This window comes from Peromyscus californicus, unplaced genomic scaffold (assembly GCF_007827085.1).
Source record: "Peromyscus californicus insignis strain IS unplaced genomic scaffold, ASM782708v3 Scaffold_19__1_contigs__length_69161282, whole genome shotgun sequence".
Lineage (NCBI taxonomy): Eukaryota > Metazoa > Chordata > Mammalia > Rodentia > Cricetidae > Peromyscus > Peromyscus californicus.
This window is the reverse complement of record NW_026294491.1, coordinates 19,010,876-19,038,656: the sequence shown is the minus strand read 5'-3', so window position 1 is coordinate 19,038,656 and position 27,781 is coordinate 19,010,876. Positions and strand designations below refer to the sequence as shown.

At 41.9% G+C, this 27,781-nt stretch overlaps 1 long non-coding RNA gene across 4 annotated transcripts; it reads right to left on the bottom strand.

Moving 5' to 3' along the window:
* Positions 1–6: 6 nt before the first annotated feature.
* LOC128114634 (uncharacterized) lies at positions 7–27,779 on the bottom strand. 4 transcript variants are annotated; one of them, XR_008219846.1, is made up of 7 exons: positions 27,685–27,779; positions 10,298–10,456; positions 6,978–7,038; positions 6,341–6,424; positions 2,452–2,692; positions 1,584–1,714; positions 7–1,313 (listed from the first exon to the last, which is right to left on the bottom strand). It is a non-coding gene; the product is annotated as an uncharacterized LOC128114634 (long non-coding RNA). The 4 variants fall into 4 exon arrangements; XR_008219844.1 differs by having other exon boundaries at positions 6,341–7,038; XR_008219845.1 differs by lacking the exon at positions 6,978–7,038 and having other exon boundaries at positions 7–1,318.
* Between the last annotated feature and the right edge of the window lie 2 nt (positions 27,780–27,781).

Below are 27,781 nucleotides of genomic sequence, written 5' to 3'. Positions count from 1 at the left end.
AAAAAGTTAGGATGAAGAATAAATCAAAATTTATTAAATGAAAGGCATTCAAAGAAGAAGTGATGCATCTTGAACAGGTCCAGACGAACTGCCATCTGACTTGTGTTCTGAACCTCTCGCCATGGGAACCATCCCAGGAGAAACCTTTGTGCATCTCTAGTCTACCTTGGTAGCTTCAGTCCCCTTACTGTCTCCCCTTCACTTTATGGCTTTGCTGTATATACTTTACACATGGTCTGTGAGCACAGTGGGGGCTCAGGAAGTCAGATTCCACTTGTAACACCTACCTACGAACATCCTAGCATCTGGGTAGATGAGTGAATGAACCCCAGAAGCCTTATATGAAGAAAAGAAAGTCAAGATGATTTGAGTTTTGGCTTTAATTACTTGACTGTTTCCAAACTATATCTCAGAGAAGCAAAGCAACACAGAAATGACTGCTAATTCACCTCTGAACTTGAACAGCAGGGCTTCCTGGGGAATGGCTGACTGGGAAAGAGTAGGACATCACCATAGAGATGACGTTGTTCACTTCAGGATGTGCTCCCAACATGACCGTTTCTGTGGCCTCTTACTCTCAGTGGCTGCACTCAGGTGATCTCTTCCAGAAATAATTAGAAAACCGGGCCGGTTGTCACTTAATTACACGATTGATCAAAATCAAACGCTGGGTGTTTAGGTCTCTGTTGTATGAATTGGACCGATCTGTGCCAAGAACTTGTAAGGTAGTAGTGAGACTCCAGAGCTGGGGAGACTGCTCAGGGGTTAAGAGCACTTACTGCTCTTGCAGAGGATCCAGGTTTGGGTCCCAGTACCCACATGGTGGTGCAGTTTGTAACTCTAGTTCCAATCAATCTGACACCCTCTTCTGGCCTCTGGGGTCACCTACATGTGCATATATGCATGCGTGCACACACATACATATGCATATATAACATAAATAATAATTAGATTAAAAATATGAAAAAAAACTTAGGAACTCATTAAAAGGCCATCCTTGCACTACTACCAGCAGTTTATTTAAAGAACTCATGACTAGCCACTGGTAGGGTTGGCACTAGAATTAACCTCTCCTTTTGCCTGTCATATACTACCAGTTGTTGCAACTACCTACTACCCAGTTGTCATCTTTCCTATTCTTGGAAGGTTTGTACCAACTTTCTGTCACTCTAGATTGGCTTCAATGCCTCTGTGATGGTTAGTGTCAGCTTTCAGATGGACAGGACCCAGGATTGGATATCTTGATACATTAGTTGATGATATAGGACAACTCCTCTTGATTGTAGGTTGGACCATTCCCTGGACCAGGAGTCCTGAACTGAATGAAAGAGAGAGAGAGAGAGAGAGAGAGAGAGAGAGAGAGAGAGAGAGAGAGAGAGATGAGAACTAGCAAGCATGTATCCACTTCTCTGTATCCCAGTTATATACACGGTGTGGCCAGCTTTCTCCAGCTCCTGATGCCTTGAGTTCCCCACTTGAACTTGAGCTGTGGGCTTACAAGACCACTTTCTCCACTAAGTTGTTTTTGTCAGAGTACTTTGTCACAGCTATGGGACACTAAGCTGAGACAGTCCTTTTTCTACCTTTGCTCTGCAAAACCGTGATGTGTGGTGTGCAGGACATTTATCCACTTTGTCATCACTGTCTTCGCTTGTCTCCTTCATCACGTTGGAAGAAACGACGCTGCATGCCTTCATTTCCATATCCCCAGCATCTACATGGTAGAGTATATCTGGAGCTCAGCGATGGATTTCTTTTTTCTTTTCTTTTTTTAAATTTATTTAATATTTTTATTTTATAATTAACTTAATTTCACCTATCAGCCACGGATTCCCCCATCCTCCCTCCTCCCATCCCCCAGCCCTCCCCGCCCCCAATCCATCCCCCATTCCCACCTCCTTCAAGGCTAGGTCTCCTCTGGGGAGTCAGTCCAGCCTGGAAGACTCAGCCGAGGCAGGTCCAGTCCCCACCTCCCTACACCAAGGCTGAGCAAAGTGTCCCAGCATAGGCCCCAGGCTCCAAAAAGCCATCCCATGCATCAAGGACAGATCCCGGCTCCACTGCCTGGGGGCCTCCCAAACAGTTCAAGCTAGTCAACTGTCTCACTTATCCAGAGGGCCTGGTCCAATTCCATGGGGGCTCCTCAGCCCTTGGTAAACAGTTCATGCGTTTCCACTAGTTCGGCTATTTGTCCCTGTGCTTTTTCCAATCATGGTCTCAATATCTCTCGCTCATGCAGTCCCTCCTCTCTCGCGCCGATTGGGCTCCCGGAGCTCCACCTGGGGCTTGGCCGTGCATCTCTGCAGATGGATTTCTTTATAAAAGCCGGCCAGTAGAACTGAAGTTTCTCTGCTCGTGACATTCTTCGTCACTTTACATCCTGTATGTGAGTTATGTCAACACTCATTTGCTTTCATTACTGCACTGAACATCTGGGTCCCATTTACTTACTCTTTTTGTCTGTACAGCAGCCGCCTGCCTTTTCCACTGGCCAATCACCCGACTCTGTGTGTGTTGGGTGGGACAGAAGCCATTGCTAGCCCTGGCAGTGGCCAGGAGACCGGATCATTATGTGTGGTGCCCCTTTTGCCAGAGGATGCTGTCTGTACAGAGTGCAGAACTTGTCAAGTGACAGGATGAACTCTGGGCCTGCTTTGGGGATTTTTCTGTGGGATATTCTCTTGACCTGAAACTGGAACAGGATGTTAGTTTGAACCTTCACAGGGCCAGCAATGAAGCCAGCACCAAGCAGTATAGAGAAACGTTCAGTGAGTTTCTTAATCCTTTGAAGCTAGTCATGCCTTTTGTCTGCAAGGTGAGAGTGCTTTTGACTACACACAATAAAACATTTCATCAAAAGTGAACATTGAAGTTGGGAGGATGGCTCAGTGGTTAAAGCATGAAGTGATAAGAGCATGAATATCAGAGTCTGTGTAAGTGCTTTGTGGGCGTGCATGCCTGTAATGCAAAGCAGAATCAGGGAATCCTTAGAGCAAGCTTGCAAGACTAGCCATATTGGTGTGCTCTGGGTTTGACTGGGAGACCTTGTCTCAAAAAGAGTAAGAGAAAAGGCAATTCAGGAATATTCTTGAAACACACACACATATACACACATGTACACACACATTCATATACATACATGTGCATTTACACACACACACACACACACACGGAAAAGAAAGAACATTTCTTTTCCTCATGGAGCAAGGAGCAGTCATAGATTTTTCTAGCATCGATTCAGAAGAATAAATCAGTTCTTGGCCCACACTTCTTATGCAATCTCTATAGCATCATATCCTCATGCAGTTATACCCAATAAAACTAGATCCTCCTAAAGGCCTTTCTCCTTTAATCAAGGAGGAAAATCTATACAAGGGTCCTAAGCAGATGTCTCCTATGTTTCATTAATTGGCACTGGCTTGTGTGCCTATATGATAGCTGCAAGGGAAGCATGGTAGGGCGGGTGTGTCATATTCCCATCTCCACAGTGAAAGCCAAGCTCTTCATCAAGGGGAAAAGTGTTAGTAGAGGAAGGAAGACCATTAACAGGGATCCAATGGCTGGATCACTGGAGTCTTATTTAATCATTAGTTAATGTTCTTGGAGTTAAGTTTCTGGCCTTTGCAGGCAATCACATGTCAAACAATATTTTTAAATTTATGTTTTTATTATAAAGTTAAAAATATTTCAAAAGCAATCTCTTACAAATTAGGACACTATCACCAAATAAATACATAGTTATACAAGTTCATTTTCATAATAAAGGGTGATTTTATTACGTTCATATAGGTGGGCCAATACATTAATGTAGGCTGAGTGAAGCCATTAACATATGCAGTGAGCGAATAATTGAGTTGTTAATTCACAGCCGGGGCTTTGATGTTAATTTCAAAATAAAATTACTTCATATTTCATATGGTTCTTCACCTTATCCTGTTTTCCATCTTTGAGTTTAAAATATTTTAAGAGTAACATACTCTTTTGCCCACTACACATTCTCTAAGTGTGTGCCATTCTATTGGCCACTTTTTCTCTTCTCAAAGATAATTTTAAGGGCCAGAGAGATAGCTGAGTGGGTGTTTACCGCCAAGCCTGATGACCTGAGTTTGACCCCCAGAGCCAACAAGGAAAAATAAGAGAACTGACTCCCATGGGCTGTCCTCTGATTTCCACATGGACACCATGGCATGGGCACAAAAACACACACACATGCATACACACACATACACACACACAGGCACACATACACACACATATGCACACCACACATGTGCATATACACCACACACACACATGCCTACACACCACATACACACATATGCACACCACACATGTACATATACACCACACACACACACATGCATACACACCACATACACATACACATGCACACACATACATGCATATACATACTACACACATACATACACACACACATGCACACACATACACCACACACACACATGCACATATACACCACACACACATATAAGCACAGACATGTGCATACACACTACACACATGGATGCACACATACACATGTACACACATGCATATACATACCACACACACACACCCCACACACTAGATAAAATACATGAAAAACCTAGATGGTTTTACAAAGCAAGCATGGAACTGAAAGCTGTGCTCTGAAGACCAGAATACTAGGACTTAAACATGTTCTCTAAAAAAATAATAAACCAGCCTGAGCCGAGAAAAAATGAATTCCTTTAGTGTATTTTAAGTGACTAACTTTTAATGACTTGAACCATTATAAATTAGATAAACCTTTCCATTTTTCCCTAAATAATGCGGTTTTATTTTTTCAAAGACAGGACAGATGGCTGCTATTTTCAAACGTAATTATAGCTGTACATGTGAGAGGCACATTTACTGCCTTTCACACCATTTTTTTTGAAAAAAAATGTAGATAATTTTATAAGTACCTCATTTTCTCAATTTTCCTAACAGTTTTACCAGGGGGAGTTTACTGGGCTAGTTGAACTAATCTGGAATGAGAAGTTAAGAAAACGAGACTTACCCTAATATATATAATAAGCATACCCTAATCTTAATCTCATTGAGAATGCCAACTTTTCTGACTATTTTAGTTTAGTCAAAACATAATTTGGTTGTGGAGCTAAGGTTAATTCTATTTGCACTTTGGGACCTTCCTTATTCATCCACAGTTTTTCCACCTATGATATATTTCAGCCTCTATGCTGAAATATAATTAAAAATTAGGGGCTGAAGAGATGGCTTGGCAGTTAAGAACACACACTGCTCTTGCAAAGGACCTGAGTTCAGTTCTCAGTACCCACGGTTAATAACTCACAACCACCCTTGACTCTGGTCCCAAGGTATCCCAAGCCTTCTTCTGAATTCTGAGAGGACCTGCAAATGCTTGCACATACCTATCCCAAACACCACACACACACACACACACAATTAAAAACAAAAGTGAAATGTTTTGTGAAATGATTGCAACTGATGTTAGTCAATTAGTACCTAAAATCTAAAGAATGGTAAAATATGTAGACAAACTGAAAAAAAGTGGGGGTGGGGAGGTGGGAGTGATCAAAAGCTGAGGTTGACCATGCCTCAAGAGTTTCTCGGGTCCACTGACTCTTCAGTAAGGATGGTTCTTAGTGGAACTTTGACTAATGGTTCTTTGTGCAAGGCGTTAAGGCTGACACTTTGGGCTGGGGAATTTCCTTAGGGCCCAAGTCTTAGGGAGTTGTCTTGAGCACTGTGGGACCTGCAGCAGCTAATTTGGTTTCCTCTCTACATGTCAGTAACACCTCTCCCGTCTGTGACCACCCAAAATGCCTCTAGACACTTTCCTGAGGGACAAAAATTACTCCAATAGAAGACTATTACTTTTAATTCTAATACCAATCTTTAAGAAATTCAGAGTATAGGTAGTTTGGAGACTTAGTTAGGATTTCTATTGCTTAGATGAAACACCATGACCAAAAAGCAAGTAGGGGAGTGTGGTGAAATAACTGTTTAACTATGCAAAGATGTATCGCATTTGTTTAACTATGTAAAGGTTGTGTTGCTGTTTTTATCTTTCCTGCCTAAGACACCTGATTGGTCTAACAAAAAGATGAACAGCCAATAGTGAGGGAGAAGGTATAGGTGGGACTTCTGGGCAGGGAGAGTAAATAGGTGGAAGAATTTGGGCTCAGAGGAAGAAAGAAAAAGAGACACCAGGGAGATACCAGGGACACGATGTAGCAGGAATCTTAAAAGTTCTTATTAATAAAATCAAACCTGAGCCAGGTATTGGGATGAACTGGAAGATCAGAGAACCAGAACAAGCCACAGCTAACCTCACCTGGCCAACTTCTCAGCTGATCTTGTTTCCTCAGACTGGAAGCCTCTGTGTCCTCATATCCGAATGGCTCTCAGCTGAACTGTGCTGCTCGAAACATAAAAGCTTAATCAGCCAAATGCTGAACCAGACCAAATGCTTCTAGTTTCTGGTCCTCACACCTTATATACCTTTCTGCTTTCTACCACCACTGCCCTGGGATTAAAGGCATGAGTCACCATGCTTGGCTGTATCCTTGAACACATGGATTTCTGCCTCTGGAATGCTAGGATTAAAGGCGTGTGCTACCACTGCCTATCCTAAGTATCTAGTGGCTTTTCTGTTCTCTGACCCCAGATAAGTTTATTAGGGTACACAATATTTTGGGGAACACAATACCACCACATTACACCAGGGACCAGACAGACAGACATGGAGGAAGCAGGGAAAGTGGGACATCCAGAATGAAAGAAAGGTAACAAGTCCCTAGGCAAAATTTAGATTAATAGAAACAGATTAAATTAAAAGACCTAGTGGGACAAGCCTAAGCAAAACCAAGCATCCACAATTAATCAGAACTCTCTGTGTCATTATTTGGGAGTTGGTTGGTGACCCAAAGAAAATACCAACTACAAGGAAGGAAAGGGTTTATTTGGCTTACATTTCCGATCACAGTCTATCATTGGAGGAAGTCAGAACCAGAACTCAAGCAGGGCTGAAATCTGGAGGCAAGAGCAGATGCAGAGGCCATGGAGAGGAGCTGCTTACTGGCTTGCTCAATCTGCTTTCTTATAGAACCCAGGACCACCAGGCCAGGGATGGAACCACCCACAGTGGCTGGGCGCCTACCCCATCAATCACTAATTAAGAGAATGCCTTACAGCTGGATCTCATGGAGGCATTTCTTCAACTGAGAGGCTCCTTCCTCTCTGATGACTTTAGTTTGTGTCAAGTTGACACATAAAACCAGCCAGTACAGAGACACAATCAAAAAAAAGTCTCGAACCTGAGCTGTACTACAGACCAGATAACCTGTTTTGTTTTTATTTTTGGTTTTTTTCCTAAAAAGCCATTGGCTCACTGAACTATGTGAGCTGTGTTTTGAACTTGACTCCCATGAGGTATAAAATGATGGGATGTGAGAATTCTGCCCTCACTTACCAGGTAGCTGACAGTAGGACATTATTGGAATTATGGGATTGAGGTCATGGCTTCTAAAAAAGTTTGTCTATCAGAGAGCCCACTGAAGGACTTCGGAAGAAAGGATATGTTGTCTGGGATAGACTGTGAGGGCTGGAGGAGGGGATGAAAGAAGATTGGCTATGGGTGGCTAGTGTTGAAGTCACATGACAGGTGTGAGACTTCATCAAATTATTCTCTTTAGATCATCGTAGTTGTCACAATAACACATTAAAAATACTTAAGCATGTCTTTCTAGTAGTTTTAGGCTTTGCCTCCTTTTTTAACAGCTTAACTTTTAAAGAAAGAGTGATTTAAGTTATTAATTACTAAGTTAAGTATACAGAGACAACCACAATGCTTTCATTTTCATATCAATTGAATAGATATATTGATCAACTTACAACACTATTACTAAGCCCCTTATCTTCTATTAAGGGAACAGAGCAAAAAACTATTCCATCAACTCTGGGGTCCACAAATATTTCAGTTACATTTCACATTTTAAATATTTTTCAAGTGATTTTGAAATTGTCATTTAAAAACCCAACTTGGAGTCAGACATGGTTGCCTATCACTGCAATTCCAGTTCTCAGGAGACAGAAACAGAAGGATTGTAAATTCAAACAAACCAACCCAGGCTGGAGGACTATCTGCCTATTGCCATATTTGTAGGTTAACTTAAAAGTCCCAAGATTAAGGAGTCAAGTTACCTCTGCAATCACTGAGGAATGAATTAAAGAAAAGAACATTTTGGCATCACAAGGCATTTAGTTAAAAAAAAAACCTACTAATTTCCTTTCCTAATTTGAAAAAGTCTGAATTTTGTTAACAATTTCTAGTGTTTCAGAAATGTGCATGTCTCAAAAATCTTATGACTGCCTTTACAACCATAATATAAAATATTAATTTAGTAGCCATTATTTTTAATCAATGTAATCTCTGAAGTCTAAATGTTGATGGGCCACCTTCCCAGCTCATGTCTAATAGTCAATGTGATGATTGGATTAAGGTGAGGCTTTGGGGGAAGTGATTGATGATGGCTCCACCCTTGTGGATAGAATTAACATCCTTATAAAATAAAGAAAAGGAGCTGCTTTGTTTTCATCATCTGAGAACAGAGAGAAAGCACAGCCAATAAAAAACAGATCCTCAGTAGACACCAGATCTGCTTACAACTTGGACATGGGCCTGCAGGACTCCAGCTCCAAAAAATAATTCTGTATGACTTCTAAATTCCTTAAGGTTTTATTATAGTAGACATACAGACTAATACTGGAATTGGTATTAGTAGTGGATGTTTCTATACTACCTTAAAAAATGTGAAAACCACTTTGGAATTGGGTAGAGGCAAAATGGATTTGCCTGTGTAGGTTGGAAAAGGTTTCTGTACTGACATGAATGGACCCTGATGACTTAGCAGGAGAGGGAAGTTACAGAGGACATGTCCCCAGTTCTTAGAGATTACCCCAGTCACTGTGATCAGAATGTGGCTGGAAATACAGATGATAGTTGCCATTCTGGTGAGTTCTCAGAAATGAAAAAAAAGGCTGCGCTTGTTAAAGTGGCAATGACCTTGACTGAATTTTGTATGCTAGTCTTCTAGGGAAGCCAGAGCTTGCTGATGATGAGACAGGCTAGTTGACAATCGAAATCTGTTCCATTTTACCCCATTCTATTCCATTTGAAAATCCGACACAGTTGGCTACAGAATGAGATAGATCTGCTTGCAGCTCCAGTCAGGATATTTGAGGTGCAGCTGGGTGATTTGAGCAAGTTTCCTTCTACGTATGTACCTGCTTTGTATTATAAGGATTACATAAAATAAAACATACTAAACACTAGACGCCATGATTGCAAAACAAAATACCCAAGGCAGCATTAGGGGCATCTGCTGTTGTCCTCTGTACCGAGTGTCTACTTCTTCCTTCATATCATAACAGCTATGAAAAAGAATAATATTTTGGAAAAGATATTATTACAAATGGAAAATTATTTTTCTTCAATTTTCTACTATGTGCATATGTGTGTACTTGAGTGTATGTCTGTGTGTCACATGTATGTGGTATCCAGTGGAAGCCAGAAGATGTTGGATTCCTTGGAACTGGCATTACAAGTGGTTGTGAGCTGCTATGTGGATGCTGGGAACTGAACCCAGGTCCTCTAAAAGAACAGCCAGTGCTCTTAAACCATTGAGCAATCTCTCCAGCCCCCCTAAGGTTTCAATTTTATTATTTTTGTTTTGTTTTGTTTTGTTTTGTTTTGTTTTGTTTTGTTTTGTTTTGTTTTGAGACGAGGTCTTATGTAGTCCAGGCTGGCTTCAACTTCACTATGTACCTAAGGATAACCTTACTTACAGGACCTCCAGTCTCCACCTCCCAAGGGCTGGGATTACAGACCTGCAGGACCACACTGGCACTGAATTCCAGTTTTCAATGGAGTGAATGCTGAAGGGGGGAAGGAGACACTCAAGGAGAGAATCTGCTTCCAGCTCATTTGTACTGTGGCCAAGAGAAATAATCAATGTGTGAGTATGTAAGCAACCATGCTGAAACCACTGGGGAAAAAATATGACTTTTCAATAACAGAAGCGAAAGAAGAATAGACCCCTCCCCCCAATCAAATTAAATGATAATCTGTACATTAAGAAAGTAACTGCACGGTGGAATTTTCCAAAACAGATTGTGTCCCCAGGACAATGACCCTGCTTATCTTTGTTCTGTAGTTATTTTTGCTTCTTTTCCTCCCCCATTTTAACATTCACTTATAACTTAGCAATTGCTAAGTGAAGTGGTAAATTACCGGGATGCGTAACTTCCACAGCAACCACAGGAAAGGCTTAACCCTTCGTCCCAGGCCCAGCATCCCTTCAATAGGCTGACGGTTCAAAGGTCTAACTCTTGCTCAAATGTATCCCACTGCTGTAGTGCACTGGATAACAAGACTCTCTTGGATCCCGTGCTGAGGAAAAAACATCAAAGAATTAGATTCTTAACCTCCCAGAATCTAGCTTAAATTAACGGGAGCTTTGTGTGCCAAATATTGAGTCAAAACAAACAAAAAAAGAGGGCCAAAATGATTAAGAAATTAAAGATTAATGCCCTCCATTTTATGCTTTTAGTTAAACATTTTGAAAATTAGTTTCCTCTAACCAGTAGCGCAATAATGAGGGGATGTTTGTACTATAAAGTCAAATATGATTAATTTTAGAATAAGTCCATTTTAAAATGTCTTAGAACTAATAAAAATTACCCCCAGAAACTATCCAGTTAGTGTGCAGTAATTAAAGAGAAAATGAGTATGTAAAATCTACGGGATAAAAACATGATTTATAACATCCAGAAGGATTAAGAACTTGCAAGAGAATCACTAATTTCTTTAAAGAGTTTCAGTTTATTAGAAAATGGAAGTGTGAAACGACTTGGATTCATTTCATATTGACCCATGTCAGGGGAAAAAAAGCAAACTGGTTATTAGGAAGTCAAATGAGAGAGAGCCAAGAGGAAGAGTCCATCTTAATTGATCATTAATTAATGTCTACTGGTTTTTCTTGCAAGATATTTGTAATAAATTAGTAATATTGAAATGGCTTCAATAATTTTGCCAAGTGTTTGACATAAGTTATCTTGATGATACATGAAAGACATCTTGTTACCATTCTGGAATGAATAACTTCATTCTCACAAGCATAAATATCATGACCATAACAGCAGATTCAGACATGCTACCTCATTTTTTAAACAAATTGCTCTGGTATCAGACATTGTTCCTAGTGCAATGTAACCTTTTGATATTAATCTTGTTAGCTTGAAGTCTGCAGTGTAGCCACAGGAAGAAATAGTGGTTCTCAATATCATTTAGTTCAACATGCAGGATTTCACAAAGTTTACAGGAGAATGGAGTTGGGGGTAGGGGGTTGAAAGGTTTTTTACTATACTTTACATCTGAAAAATTAAAGCCTTGCAATTGAGCAGATGAAAGCCTGTCTGGTTATTCTTCTAACAATGCCCTTTTCTACTCAAAGCTGAAGCTGAATTCAGCGGTGCTGAGCCCGGCTGGCTTTGGAGAAACAGATGCGGCTATTGTTCAAGATCTCTCTTAAAAGTGAATGCTTTGCTTGGGTCCTGAAAATTGTTGCCACTGTCGGGAAGGAAAAAAAAAAACATATTGTGTCAGAGGACAAGTGAATGTATTTTTTTTCTGTGATGGATGATGCTATACCATTACTAGTCCTGGACCTGTGACTATCCTGACCACTGGGTACCAGCAGATCAAAAAATGTTGTATAAGCTGACAGGTATGTGTGTAAGGCAGAAAGACAAGGGACACAGTGGATTTTACACAAGGGACATCTTTGCTTTTTCACTCTTTCCTTCTCATTTAACTGTCTGGCCTCCAACAACAGCTGGAAAAAGAAACCACAGTAGAAGCCTTCTATACATTACTCTTCAGGCCGAGAGGAGAACACAAGGCCACAGTCCCAGGGAGGTAATGCCCCTGGGGGAAGCCACTACCAGTTCATGCCCACTGGTCGATTCTGCCACCCAAAGGGCCACATCAGCACATGTCCTGGAATGTTTTCTTATGAGATATAATGATGGCACTTGAAGATGTCTTATGGCTCATCAGTACTCCTAACAGATAACAAAGCTGCCAATGTATCCTATTTGTAGAGATCATTAGGAGAAAATGATGCACCCCCGTAGCATCCTAAGAATACTTAATAAGCATTCTTTAGTTCAACGCTTTCAGATAGAAATCAGGTGGATGGTTACTACACAGAATATTTCAAAATATGTGGAACTACACAAAAGAAGCCTGCATTTAGGGGCCAGAGAGATGACTTGGTAGGTAAAGGTACCAGTCTCCAAGCCTTAGGATGTGTAGTGGACCCCCAGGATCCACATGATGGAAAGACAGAACTGACTCCTGACTCCCACAGTTGTTTTCTGACCTCCACACAAATACTGTGGCCTACACAGGCAAACACATGTGCGCACACACACACACACACACACACACACACACACACACACACACTAAGTGTGGGAAAAAATACTTTCAAAAATTACCTTGAACTAAGAATCCTGTAAACAAAGGCCAGGTAAGCTCACTTCAACCAAGATACTGAACTTTGGGAAGGAAGTCTTTGAGCAGGGTAATCTCTTGATCTCTCTCATATAATATTTCTTTACTATTTATCTGAGGGTATAATAACTTTGTGAAAGCATGTTTTGGCTCAACACTTTCAAATGTTAATCAAGGGTATGATTATGGTGGAATTTCCATATTAGGAAGGATCCCTTAAAGCTTGCTGAGGGTAAGGGATCTCTGCCAGTCTCCACAACAGCAAATGGAACTCTAATGCTGAGATGTTGGGACTAGAAGCAATAAAGAGCACTATCTGATGATTATGTTCTCCAGCTTGCAGAGACATCCTTTCCAAAGGTCAGAACTGGGACCACAAGTGATGAAGAATCCCATGTTGCTGTTAGATGCTCTTTTAGTCTAGGATTACTTATTTCAACTGGAAATTTTAATGTATGTTTTAAAAATGAATGGTCACCTTTTATTATGTAACCAAGAAAGAGTTTGAAGACATGAAATCATCATGTTCACGGCAGAGTAAATTGGCAGGAAGGAATTAGAACAAGCAAGTTTTCATTTTGCATTAAAACATCACTTGAATAGCTAACCGGGGCATAACTGCAGAGTGAAGTTTATTTAGCCCTCAGACTGTAACTCAGAGAGGAAATAAAGCTAAGTTTTCCCTGCTTTCAGTTGTGTGTTGATTCCCAACTCGCGCCCCCACCCTCATCCCCCTAGCCCCTCCTCACTCTTCCCCCCCCCCCCCCCCGCCCCCGCCTGTGGTAGATGAGTAGATCCAGCTCTCTGGGTATTAAAGTAGCAAGAACCATTTTGCAATTCAAAAGAATATTCCTTTGAGGCAGTGATTTTGAAAGCTGGGCTTTCTTTTTAATTCCATTGGCCATTAGGACAATAGGAATTAGACATGATTAGCCACTGAGTACATCTGTCGCATTGACCCACTTAGAAAGAGAGATTTGTTTTGGTGGGAGGGACTTTGTAACGTGAAATTTTCTCCTTTTATCTTTCTGTTTAAAACTATATTAATTATTCTATAGTGTTATCTAATATGTAAGTTGTACTGCTGCATAAAAAATAAAGTACAGCTTTAAAAATTTAAAAATATAGACCATCAGTTTAAGAGAAAATTACTTAACAGCTAATTTGAACCCAAATGGCCAGTGAAGTTTATTGACAGCTCAAAACACAATTTGAATCTTTTAGACTTCCAAGTGCAAAATTAGAAAGGAGAGATGGGTAATCTGTTCCAGGTGTTTAGTAAGAGGAGGTGCACACGGTTTGGTGTGTAATTATTCACTATCCATTGTTATTCTTACTGTGGCGCCCATCAACACAGCACTTCCGAGCATTACCGTGGGGCCCTGCCTGACCTGTTTGGACATTTCATATCACAGCAAATGGAAAGCCAAAAACAACAATGTCACAAGGCCCAGTGTTACCTCCCCCACTGACAGCTGAAGTGATGGGTTTATAGTCTCTGTCACCGAGGCAGAACCTGCTAACCGGCTTCCCAAATTCTTATAAGAAGTCATGACATCTTCTCCCGTTCTTCTGTTTGCCAGAAAATGATAGAAAAGGCGTGTTCCAAGACTCCTTTTTGCTTTTTATAATAGGGTGGTCTCACTGGGAGACAAGGATCAGCCCCCTCCAGGGGCTCTTAAAGGAAAGGCACTTGGACCTTGAAGTGGTCTAGCAAGCTCGCCTGGAGAAATTGTGGTGGGTAAGCCAGTTCTGTGTTCGCTTTCCTGTAACAAAGCACAAAGGGCGAATATTTTCTACACTGAAACAAACTCTTGTCTCCTAAAATCGGCTTTGGTTTTATTTTTATTGGTCAAATGGTTAACTTATAATAGCGTCTCAGAAGCTTTGAGGCATCTTGGAAGCAGGAGGGCTGTCAGAGCGGGCGTGTGTGGTCATTGAGATGTTTGGGATGGCAGCGCTTCCACTCTGGTGAATTTTTTCAAGCCCTTCATGCCACAGTTATCTCACTGAGATCATGAGTTTTGCAGATTCTCCGGTGTTTTCTTCGTGAGGCTGGCCTTTAACATACGAGATTACACCAGCTCCAGGTTGCAGGAGGCACTCTAGGCAAGTATTGGCACATGCTTTACATTTCTCAAACACCTTTACAGGACACCCAAAACAAGCCTGGGGAGCAGACAGGAGAACTTTCAGTTCTACTTTATAGGTTAATAAACTGGGGTTCAGATTTGAGATGGTCCATCAAATGCTTATTAGGTAGTTGCAGCTAACACCACACTGAAATCCTTCCTCTCCCCATTTGGGACGTCCGACTGTTAGCTTCAATTGTTTATCTTGACACGACGTGGAGTCACATGGGAAGGGAGTCTGGGAATTGTCTAGATCAGGATAGCCTGTGGGCATGTCTGTGGGGGTTTTCTTGATTACCTTCGTTGATATGGGAGGGCTCTGCTTAAAAGTGGACAGCACCATTCCCTGGTTTGGGGTCATGGATTATTTAAGGGTCGAAGAAGCAAGCTGAGCACTAAGCATTCAGGTATGTTCCTCTTTGCTCTTCCCTAGGGATGTGCAGTGACTAGCCGCCTTGACTTCTCTATAATAACTCTCTAATAACCCTCTGAAACCAGGGACTGTGGGTGAAAATGAACCCCTTCTCCCATAAGTTGCTTTTTGCCAAAGTGGATCATAGAAACCCAAATGAAACCAGGGCCGGACTTGCCTCCCTTGGGGTGAGGCAGGTAGTGCTGTTGCACAGAAACTCCTCCGATGCATAAGCTCAAAGCAAAGGATATGTTCTCATACATGCACCCCAAGACGACTCTTTAGTTCTCCCATTCTGCAACTTGAGCTATCACACCATTCACAGTCCGGGAACTTGCCTGTCATTGGAATAAAGACAAAGAAAACTGCAACAGCCAACACACCCCTCCCTGCTTTTAAACCTGTTTTCTCAGCCTCTTCTGCCCATGGTTCGTCAGCTAAAATCTCACAGAATGCCTGCCTCCAAACGGGCAACCCCCTGACGAAGCAGAACACACCGGAATTATTTTAAGATGTTGCAAATTATGTAACAGGCACAGAACACTCGCTCCACTCCCCCTCCTTTGGGTTACAGGCATTTGCAAACTGCAGGAGAAAACTCAGCTCCGTGGAGGGCGAACAGGAAGCTCACATTCAGGATCCTGAGTGACACGCTGTAGCTCTTACCTCAGGACGGTTTGTGCTTCCTGTATGGAAGTGTTCTGAGCCCCAAACCTGTGTGAACTTAACAAGGAAAGCCATCTGCCCCCGTGTGTCCAGTACTCTGTGGGGACGTGTTTATGAAACAGCTTAGGCACTATTCCCATGTAGAAAGGAGAAATCTGACTGTAGCTGTGAACTCTCATAGAGGAAATGCTATAGAGGTCTTCTGACCTCAATGGGAGGGGAATTTTCCTCGAGCTGAGCTGAGAGGGGACTCTGCAGTCCATTTTTCTTCATGACCCTTGGTTCTACTCCCCCAGAACATATCTTCTTTTCTGTTTTGCTCAAAATGAATCTTTGCTACCCTGTATTCCCTGGTGCACGTGTGTATGTGTGAATGTGAAAGAGAGACGCGTGTGTGTGTGTGTGTGTGTGTGTGTGTGTGTGTGTGTGTGTGCAGGTGCCTGAAGACAGTGTCAGATCCCTTGGGGCTGGAGTAACAGGCAGTTGTGTACCACCTGAAATGGGTGCTGAGAACTGAACCCTGATCCTCTGCAAGAGCAGCACACACACGCTTAATCATTAAATCATCTTGTCAGCCCATGAGTGTGATATTTTTATATTTATCTAAGAATCTTAGCTAACTGATCTTATAGCCTTGTGGCTCCCCAGTAAAAGTATATGCTTCTCATAAGTAACTGTGAACAGATAAATAGAACACACAATCAATAGTCAAAAAACCCAAAGGAACAAGTCCCTGTAAGTAAATGCCAGAGGAAGTGACGTCAGGTTAATATCCTCAGTAACTACAGATACCAGGATGACAGATACAGAACAATCACGAAGTACAGAAATAAAAAGAAAGTCACAGACATGAGTGGTCAAGAAAAAAGAATGCAAAATGATTAGTGAAGCCTGGGTATGGTTGAGCAAGCCTGTAATCCCAGCACCCAGGAGTTTGAGGCAGGAGGATGGAGAGTTCCAGGGAAGCCTGGGCTAAATAACAAGAAGTTTCTCACCACGTTCCTAAAAAACATCTAGGAAGGCTTTTAAAAGCAACAAAAATTATACTGTTATACACGAGAGGTGCAACTATTGATATAAACTTGATAGTTTTCAGAGGAAATGAGACACAGGTGAAGATACGTTTAGGCCTTTGTGGGGGAAACAAAGTTTTATCAAAATACATTGACGATCTAAATCTTCAACATATATCTGGTTCATTGCCATGTCCTTGAGGCTTGGGTCCTGGAACCCTGGCTAGGGGTGGCCAGGGAATGAAAGAACAGACACACAGACACATGTACAGCAAAGCTGGGGTCACGTGGGGTTCTCTAGAGCTACTGCCTGCAGCCCAGACCCTCAGAATGTTTATTAGGTATAGCAAACAAGAAAGGGTTAGATGGTGTCCGTTGGAGGTCTCTGTAGGCCAGGAGTCTCTGGCTGTAGCCATCCAGGAGGAGGAAGCCACCCACAGTCACTAGTCTTTAAATACATTGGTCAACAGTTCATAAACAGACAAGGAAAGCTTCGCTATTCTTGAGCCTGGCTCATACAGGTTAACAGCTTTGCCAATTTCTCATGGGCCCATTGGTCTTGGAATCTTTGACATACTGTGCTCACATCAAAATACGAATTCACTTATTCGGGGTTTCCTCCACTCCCTACAGTTCATAGACTGAAATAACCACCGTGGGGCCAGCAGGACACCTCAGCAAGCAAAGATGTTGCTCTGGAAACCCAATGACCTGAGCTGCACCCCCGGAAACTATTTCTTAAAATGTTGGTTTGCATTGGGGCACATCTGTAATCCTAGCACTCCCACAGTGAGATGGAAGGCAGAGATGGGAATTACCCAGAAGCACTCTGGTCAGCTAGCCTGGAGAGCCCAGCACAGCAGAGATAAGAGAGACCCTGCATCAAAAACAGCTGTCTTTTTCACATGGGCACTGTGATACACACTCACCTGCTCTCTCTCTCTCTCTCTCTCTCTCTCTCTCTCTCTCTCTCTCTCTCTCTCTCTCTCTCTCTCTCTCACACACACACACACACACACACACACACACATACACACACGGCAATATTAATAATAATAATAATAATAAATAAAACTAGAAGGAAATATTCATCATCCTAAGCATCTCATTCCCCTCTAAATTCAGTACAATTCGAACATAAGTTTCAATTTTATTGCATTTATTGTGTGTCTGGTGGGGGCATGCATGCATCAGCAGAGGTGTGGTATCAGTTCTCTGCTTCTATCATGTGGGTCCCTGGGGTTGAACTCGGGCCATTGGTTTCAGAGGCAAGTCCCCTAACCCAGAGCCATTTCATTGACTCTTCAATTGGTGTCTATTTTGCTCCTTCCAGACCTAAGGAGTTGAGTCAAAATCTTACATAAAAGAGTCCAGGGCATAAATAGGAAAGACACTCCAGAGGAGAAAAAGGTGGTATGTATCTATAAAGAGAATATTTCTAGAGCCAAATGAGGGAGAGAGGCTGTATCTCTCTAATTTTTGCCTAATTCATAATAGCAATGCAGCTTAAGAACATGTTACCCTGACAAACTGTTGAGGATGTCCTGGAAAGCTGGTGGGAGATCGCTGTGGGGAGCAGGATGGGAGAAGAATTTGAGGAGGCAGATTGGGTTCCATGGCAGGTGCCCTCTGCTACCCACAGATGTATCCAGCTATAGTGGGAGGTTGAAATTAGCAGTTTCCAAAAAATATGCAAATATTAATAAAAGATTAAAAGAACTTTACCCATACTATCTTTTAGGTATTGACCATGTATTAGAGATATGCTTTAATAGTAACAAAGGACACAATTCCTGGTGCGGTGAAAATAAATCGTATTAAAAGTGTAAGCATTATTTGTAGTAAGTGTATTTAATGAAAGAGGTGATACTATCGTTCATTTAAAAAACAAAAAACTTTATCCCTGGGCCCAATATTTTACATTCTCCCTTTCCTTATAAAATATGTGTATTTCACCAGAAATGTATGCTAATGTAAAATACATTATGAACAAGAGATTTTTATTGCCCACCTTGCTGTGTTTTTCTGCAACATATTTATATAAATTGAAATCTTATACACCTTCCCATTTTTTATGGAATAGACAAATCCCTTTTCCTATGACTATTTCTGTTCCAATGAGTAAATATTACTTATGCTAGAATGCAACAGGGTTCCGTTCCAATTCTACATCTGGGTTTCATTTTTATAAACATGAGCATTAAGCTCCCGGTTCACTGCTATAGCAACATCAGCACCAATGACCTTAATCATCCCTTCAGCTCCAGATGTATCTTTATAGCCTGGAGCAAAGCAGTGAGATCTTCCTTTGGTTGAGTGGGAAAAGGTGATTGTGAAAGTCCAAGATTAACAGAAAGTCCAGGAAGTACAAAGTTACTGTCAGGACAGTGAATACAAGCTGAGGAACTTGATCATGGGTCCCCTTAGAACTGTTACATCATTATATAGATGAAGGAAGAGTGCTGAATCATCAAAGTATACCCCTGACTGACTTGAGAGCTCCATGAAGAGCGCCCTGGTTGTAATGTCCCTTGACTTCTCAGGAGAGTGTGTAAGGAGGTTCACATTTGCAGTAATAACTTCTGTATGCTGTAGTTGAGGTTGTTGTTGTGTTGTTTTTTACTCTTTGCTTTTTGGGGGCTTGCCACCCAGCTCCCAAGTAAATACATGGAGACTTATTCTTACTTATAAATGCCCAGCCTTAGCTTGGCTTGTTTCTAGCCAGCTTTTCTTAACTTCAATTATCCCATCTACCTTTTGCCTCAGGGCTTTTATCTTTTTATATTCTTTTCTTTCCTTCTTACTCTGTGGCTAGTTGTGTGGCTGGATGGCTGGCCCTTATGGTCCTCTCTCCTTCTCCCCTCTTGCTCCTCCCTTTTTCCTTCTCCCTATTTATTCTCTCTGCCTGGCAGCTCCACTTGTTTCTGTCTCCTGCCTTGCTAGTGGCCGTCCAGCTCTATATTAGACCATCAGCTGTTTTAGACAGGCAAGGTAACACAGCTTCACAGAGTTAAACAAATGCAACATAAAAGAATGCAACACAGCCAGGCAGTGGTGGCGCACGCCTTTAATCCCAGCACTCATGAGGCAGAGCCAGGTGGATCTCTGTGAGTTCGAGGCCAGCCTGGTTTACAGAGTGAGATCCATGACAGGCACCAAAACTACACAGAGAAACCCTGTCTTGGAAAAAAAAATGCAATACATCTTTGCATCATTAAACTCATGCTCACAGCATAAAAGAATGCAACACATCTCTAACTAATATTCTACAACAGTATGTCTTAACTTTGCCCCCACTTTGTGGACAACGCATCCTCTTGTGAACTCCTTTGGACAGCCACTTCCCCAATATACTAAAGCTGTGGCATACATAGCCGACTATTTTGCACCAAGCATTATAGCATGGTGCCCGGTTTTCAAATTAAAAAGAAAGTATTAGAAGTAGATCAAATGTCAAGTCAAGGTAGTCCCAAAGCTGTATCATTATTTTGCCAAGTGAATACTTTTGCCAATTCCATTTATTATCACCAAATTTCACTTGGCTGTTTCATGAGGTATAGGATAGAAGGGCAGGGAAATTATGGGGACGCAAGAAGGAAGAAGAAAACTCATCCTAGGGTCTGTGAAGCCTTCTACCAGCAAAGAGGCAGGAATTCTGCACAATCAACATCTTCCATGATGATTGCTAACATAGAAATAATACTCTTTTCACATATAGACATTTGATGTTAAAGTAACAATGGTCCAGGCTTAAGGCTTGAACATGTCCAGCCTTGGGTGGCAATTCATCTTTCCCAACATGGCCTTTCAATCTCAGACAAAACTCTTTATTTATTCTTCAGACATCCTACCCTCCTGCATCCTGTGGGTGAGACTTCTATCTTATCAACCATGCTTCTACCACAGTGATTCTCAACCTACGGCTCGCGACTCCTTTGCGGGTTGAACAACCCTTTCACAGGAGTCACTTAAGACTACCAGAAAACACAGATATTTACATTATGATTCATAACTATAGCAAAATTACAGTTATGAAGTAGCAATGAAAATAATTTTATGGTTGGGGGTCACCATAACATGAGGAGCTGTATTAAAGCATTGGGAAGGCTGAGAACCACTGGATGTTCCTTGAAAAACTTGCAGCAATCTCTGTGGTGGTATTGTGTTCCCCAAAATATTGTGCACCCTAATAAACTTATCTGGGGTCGGAGACAGAACAGCCACTAGATACAAAGGCTAGAAAATGGTGGCACTTGAAGATGTAACCAACCGTCTTATTAAATAAGAAACACAGAGCCGATTCAGAGAAGAAAGCCAAGAGGTCAGAGCTAAGAGCCTCACCCTTCCTGCTTCAGCGATCCTCTTCAGTCAAGAGAGCTCTCTGAAAGGGACCTACTTCCTGTGTGTATGTCTTTATATAGTCTAGCTGTTCTGCCTTCTCATTGGTTGTAAACCCAAACACGTGACTGCCTCGTCACTGCCTGTATGTACCGCCCACCAGGTCCTTAAAGGCGTGCGCCACCGCCGCCACGCACTTGCTATGGCTCTTATAGCTCTGGCCCCCAGGCAACTTTATTTATTAACATACAATTAAAATCACATTTCAGTACAAGTAAAATACCACCACAGGCACTCACACCTTTAATCCTAGCATTCCAGAGGTAGAAATCCCTCTGGATCTCTGTGAGTTCAAGGCCACATTGGAAACAGCCAGGCATGGTGACACACGCCTTTAATCCCAGAAAGTGAGCCTTTAATCCCAGGGAGTGATGGCAAAAACAGAAAGATATATAAGGTGTGAAGACCAGAAACAAGAAGCATTGGCTGGTTAAGCTTCAGGCTTTCGAGCAGCACAGTTCAGCTGAGAGCCATTGGGACGAGGACACAGAAGCTTCCAGTCTGAGGAAACAGGATCAGCTGAGAAGTTGGCCAGGTGAGGTTAGCTGTGGCTTGTTCTGTCTCTCTGACCTTCCAGCATTCACCCCAATAACTGGTATCAGGTTTGATTTTATTAATAAGACTCTCTAAGATTCCTGCTACAAATCTCATTTAGGTTCTTAGCAAACCCTTAAAGATGTTAACTTTAGGGGCCTCGGGAGATGGTTCAGCAGGTAAAGGCTCTTTCCTTGCAAATCTGGGGCCTGAGTTTGGTCCCTGGAATCCACCTGAAGGTAGAAAGAGAAAACCAACTCCACATAGTAACTAGCCATTATCTGATTGGAATTAAGACCCACTCATGTGATGGAACCCATGCCTGGCACTGCTCAGGTGGTCAAGAATCTGAGACTGATCCAGGCGAGGGACCTAGGGGAAAATCAAATACAGTAATAGTACTGTTCTGCTAGAGGAACCTAGCAATGAAATGACTCCCAACGACACTCTGCTCTACTTAAAGATCGGTGTCTCACTCAGCCATCATCAGAGAAGCTTCCTCTTGCAGTTGTTGGGAATAAATACAGAGACCCACAGCTGGACAATGTGCAGTGAGAGACCTTGGAACACTCTGTCCTAAGTGGACAGAGTTAAATCTCCGTTAAATCTCTCCCCTCGGGGCTCAGGGAACTTTGCAAAAGAGGAGACAGTTTGTGTAAGAGCGAGAAGGGATGGAGGACACAAAGGAAACAAGGTCTTCTAGACAGAGCAGGGCTGATGTACATAGGAAATCACAGAGACTGTGACGTGACTAGCCACCTAAATTCCTGCCTTGACTTACCCAAAATGATGGGCTGTAACTGGGAGCTATAATATGAATACACTCTTTTCTCCCCAAAGTTGCTTTTTTGTTAGAGTGTGTAGTGCTGTTTGCATCATCTTGCCCCACTTCTAGCTCACTCTGCTTCCTCTTTGCAGTTGAAGATGGGATCTCTCAGCTTCTGGCTCCAGCCATGCATACCCCGCCATTAAGGACTCTCCCTCTGGAACCATAGCCAAAATAAATTCTTCTGCAAGTCCTTTTGGTCATTGTTGTTTTATCCCAGCAACAGAAAAGTAACCAAATTCACCAAGATTACACCCCAATTACCTATGTCCTCTGTTGTTGCTTTTGCTCTTTTGCTCTTATGGAGGACCCGCTACCTAGCTCCCAAATAAATCACACACGAAGGCTTATACTTAATTATAAATGCCTGGCCTTAGTTTGGCTTGTTGCTGGCCAGCTTTCTTAACTTAAATTATCCCATCTATATTCTGCTTCTGGGCTTTTTCCATTCTGTTACTTCTGTAAATCTTCCTCTTACTCCGAGGCTTGCTGTGTAGCTGTGGGGCTGACCCCTGGAGTCCTCCTCCTTCTCTGGCTACTTCTTTCCTCACTCCTTCATCCCTTTTCTTCCTCTCCTCTTATATTTCTCCTTCAATATATTCTCTCTGCCTGCCAGCCCCGCCTATCATTTCTCCTGCGTTGCTATTGGTCAGTTCTTTATTAGATCATCAGTGTTTTAGACAGCACAGTAACACAACTTCACAGAGTTAAGCCAATGCAACATAAACAAAAGTAACACACCTTAAAATAATGTTCTACAACAGTCCTCCAATGAGGCCCCATCCCCTAAAGTTTTCACTACCTATGGTAAGCCATCAAATTAATCAATGGAATGATGAGGAGAGAGGACTCACAGTCCAATCATCTGCTAAAAGCCACATCTCTGAACATTGCTACAATGGAGACCCAGTCCTTAACATTTGAGCCTTTGAGAAACACTTCAGACACATACCCTTCAAAGCATTGTCTTCTGTGTTAAATGTAAACTTTTATCACATGGGTTCCAACCAAAAATATAGCTTCAATTCTCTGTGGCTGAAATGAAAAAAAAAATTGTATCTACTGCAGTCTTCTGAAATTAGCTTTCTTCATTCTGTGAAATACCAACTTACCCAGATAACACACGGTTATGGTATGTTCCTTTTTAAAAATGTATGTCATCTGAGCAGAGTGCTATAATTTATTCACAGTCTTGAAATAAACACTTGGGTTATTTTGGTAATTTTTTTCTATTACAAGCACAATGTTGCCAGTACAGTTTTGCAAGCATTTTTTTAAAAAAAGGAAAGGATATATACCTATGAGTGAAGAATTTATATAAGGACACACATATGTGTGTACATACATACATTTTCAACTTTAGATTTTTTTACTTTCCTCCCAAAGTGATTAGGCACATTTACATTGTCTTTGTCAATGTATCATATCGATCAGATTCCCACCTTCCAAACCTTAGCATTATTGGATTAGTATTGATCAACTTACTAACCATAAAATATTATCCCCCTCAATCTTTCATCTGCAATTTATAGGCTAATAATAAGCCTGAGCAATACTTATATTTTATTTGCTGTATGGATTTAATGTCTGCCATGTAGTTTGGGTACTTTCCAGCTGGATCTTTCGAGACTGTATTGATTTTCAGTACTGGGGATTGAACCAAGGGTCTTTGTTGGGTACTTTGCCACTGAGCTAATATGCCAGCCCCTTTCTATTTTATTTTGATGGGCTGGCTAAACTGTCCAGGTGGCCTTAAACTTTTAATTCTTCCTCAACCTTCAGAACAGCTGAAATGATAGGCATGCATCAGCCTGCCCCCGCCCCCCACTTCCTTCACACATATTCTCAATATTGTTAATGGGAGGTGATGAATCTTGACTATTTCTGAATATATATATATAATGTTTTTCCCAATCCACTCTTAGAGTTCTTTGGGTCAAAATGGTTGACTTTAGTTGCTGGTATATTCTTCCCTTACTAGTAATGGCTCATATTTGTGGGATGAGAAGTTTACAGGGCACTTTTGAAACCTTATCTCAATGGACTGTCACTGTCTCAACTTTAAAAAAAACAACCTAGCTATTAGCATTCTTGTTTTGCAGGTAAGGAAACCAAGCAGCCTTTCTAACACTGTAGGGCTAAGTCCTCAGACTCAGCATCCTACATCCTTTGTAAGATTATATGATGCTTCAGCTGTTTGTAGATTATGGCTTATTCATTTAAAAAAATATTCTCTGCTTAGCATCGTTATCCATTTCTCTCTCTCCTATCATTCCTTCTCCTCTCTTCCTTTTCCTCCTCCTTTTCCCTCCTCTTTCTCTCCTTCCTCCTTTCCTTCTCTTTTGTGTATAACACAAACATACAACTCTTCTTTAGAGTCCATTTTAGTTCCATTATCTACAAAATGAATAGATAAGTAAAGAAAGCCATAGGTAATTTTCTCTAAATTAAAAAAAAATATTTATTTAATTGTTTGTTTCTTTATTGTGGGGGGCAGGGTGGACATTTACATGCAGCAACCTGTGTGTGGCCAGAGGACAACTTCTGGGAATGAGTTCTGTCCTTCTACCATGTCGGGCTCAGGGACAGGGATCAGGTGTTCAGTCTTGGCAACAAGCTGCTTTCTTTAACTGCTAAGCTATCTCACTGGCCCTACAAGAAAATTTTCCAATTGGAATTTTTTTTGAGAGTCTTGAGTTAAATAAAAAAAAAGCAGGAGTTGCCTATTCTGTAACAAACTTTTTTTTTTAAAGCAATGGGTCTGGGTGCAGTGGGGCATGTTTGAATCCCAGCACTCCAGAGGCATAGGCAGGGGGCTAACTGCAAGTTTGAGGACAGTGAAAGTTAGGAAGAATAATATAGGAAAATATACTTTTAACACTTGTTGTCTTATTTGGTTGCTTTCTTTTTACCACTCTCTATTTAATTATAAATTAATCTCCATTTGTTATAGCTAATTTAAATCATGCCCAGATTAGAATTAGTACTGATATGAACCCCTTATTCAACCTCCAGCTGAAGCAAATCTGAGCGACTGGGTGGCTATCTAACATCTCCTGGGAGAGCCAGAAAACAGGGAGTTGAAGGATGCCTCAATGTAGCTCTCAATTACCAAAAAAGTACTTATTATTTTCTTCTAGTTGCAAAATAAATACATTGCTAGATAAATAAATTCTCAAGTTAATACAACTACTTCTTGTGTAGTCTTTAGCCTGTTTTATTTTATTGTTGACAGTGTCCCCTGTAGCCCACACCAGCCTCAACTCACCTTGTAGCCAAGGATAGATAACTTGGGACTTTTGATTGTCTTGCCCCTACCTCTGGAGTAATAGGACTATCCGCATGTAGCACCATACCCAGTTTATGCTGTGCTGGGGAATGAACTCAGGGCCTTGGACAGACTAGACAAGCATCCTGTGAATTGGGGCACATCCTCAGGCACCTCTCTTTAACCTCTGGTGTTTGGATGGCTGGTTCTATTCTTACATGCATTACAGACATCAAAGAGAACTGTGTTTGATGAAACTAGCAGTAACAAGAAAGGACCTGGGGATAAATACGGAAACAGAAGTCCTATTTTGAGGTACTTTAATCACCAGCTAGTTGGTAAGCACTTAAGTATTTCCGGGACACATCCCTTGATGACAAAGAAAGAGATAGGCCCATATCACTTCTTCTACAAAGAGAAAGGTCTTTAACATCAACTATTTGTGGTCTACAGGTAAATACTAACATGGCCTTTTCTTGATTTCTTCCTAGGATTATTATACCTACAGTACTCATCCACCAATATTTCCACATCAGCGTCCAATTTGAAAATGGTCATCCTTTTGTTTTTCTCAAGGTGCTGCCCTCGGCACATATTTTGATCTGAGTCTGAGAGTTGTGTTACACCGTGTGTCTGAAGATGAGCTCTCCGTGTGTATTTCTTTTGTGAGTCAGGTATTACGCCTGGCTCCTGCAGCTCACGGTAGTTGGGGATAATTACACTACAAAGTGGTAGCACAAGAGAGCTGAGTGTTAGGGCAAGGGGCACCTAATGACCATGGAATTCAGACCTGTGTCTGGAGGGAACCGGGTGAGTTGGTAATTTTGAGTTTCACATAATTTACAATTGTGGGTCGATCATTACAGGCTGTGAATGTAAGAGTCACCCCTTCCTAACTGGGCAGCTTCTAGAATCACCTAGTCCAGAGGTTCTCAACCAGGCAATTATCCACTTGAGAGGAAGGGGGGAAATTGTGTGTGTGTGTGTGTGTGTGTGTGTCTGTGTGTCTCTCTGTGTGTAGGTATGCCCATGTTCTGGTGTACATGTGGATATTACTTTTGGGAGTCGGTTCTCTCCTTCCATCATATGGATCCTGGGGACTGGAACTCAGGTCAGGAGGTTTGACATCAGGAACCTTTAACTTGCTGAGCCATCTCACTGGCCCCCTCATTTTATTTTTAAGAAGTACATCTTTCAATTAATTGCTATAACCAAGAGGTTTGTGAGTAAGATGACCATATAATTGAAAGTCCACTTTGGGACAAGGGTTAAGATAGGTGGGACACTGGGACAACAAACCCGATAGGAGATGTTCCAGGTAAATAAATAAACAGGGTCTGGCTGCGTGGAGAGGGAAGAGTGCCCCGGCCTTGCATGAGGTGAGGTAGGAGGGTTGATTTGGTAGAGTCTTCCCTCAGGAGGAAAATGCCCAAAGCCCTAGACATTTCCTGCACAAGATAAGCCAAGGGATAATTTTAAACACTTTACAAGGGTGTGTACATCCTTTAATTAAAAGTAGTGTTGGAGCTGGAGAGTTCAGGGGTAGGCCAGTTGCCTGCCATGCTTGAGGCCCCTAGGTCAATCCTTCAGCATCTCCCCCTTCCTCCGTCTTAAGGAAAGACTGTGCTAACGACCAGGCTTCTGGAGAGCACTGTTTGCTGCCCCCTTTAGAAGGGAAGAAACCCAGAGGCAGAAGAACTCACAAAAAAGTCTGCTGTCCCCACAAACCTTACTAAGAGCATGATCTCTGGGTGAAGACACGTTTAAGAGCCAGACCATGGGACCTTATGTCCCTGCGTGGTCCGTGCAGTCCGGTCAGTCCATCCCTTTCAAGATGCAGGAGAAAGCTTACCTCAAAACCCGGCAGGAAAACCATCTATCTTGCCTGAACGCTCAATGGAGAGACCTTGCTGAGGTTCCACCCCGCCCATGGGCTCAGGCCCCGCCCA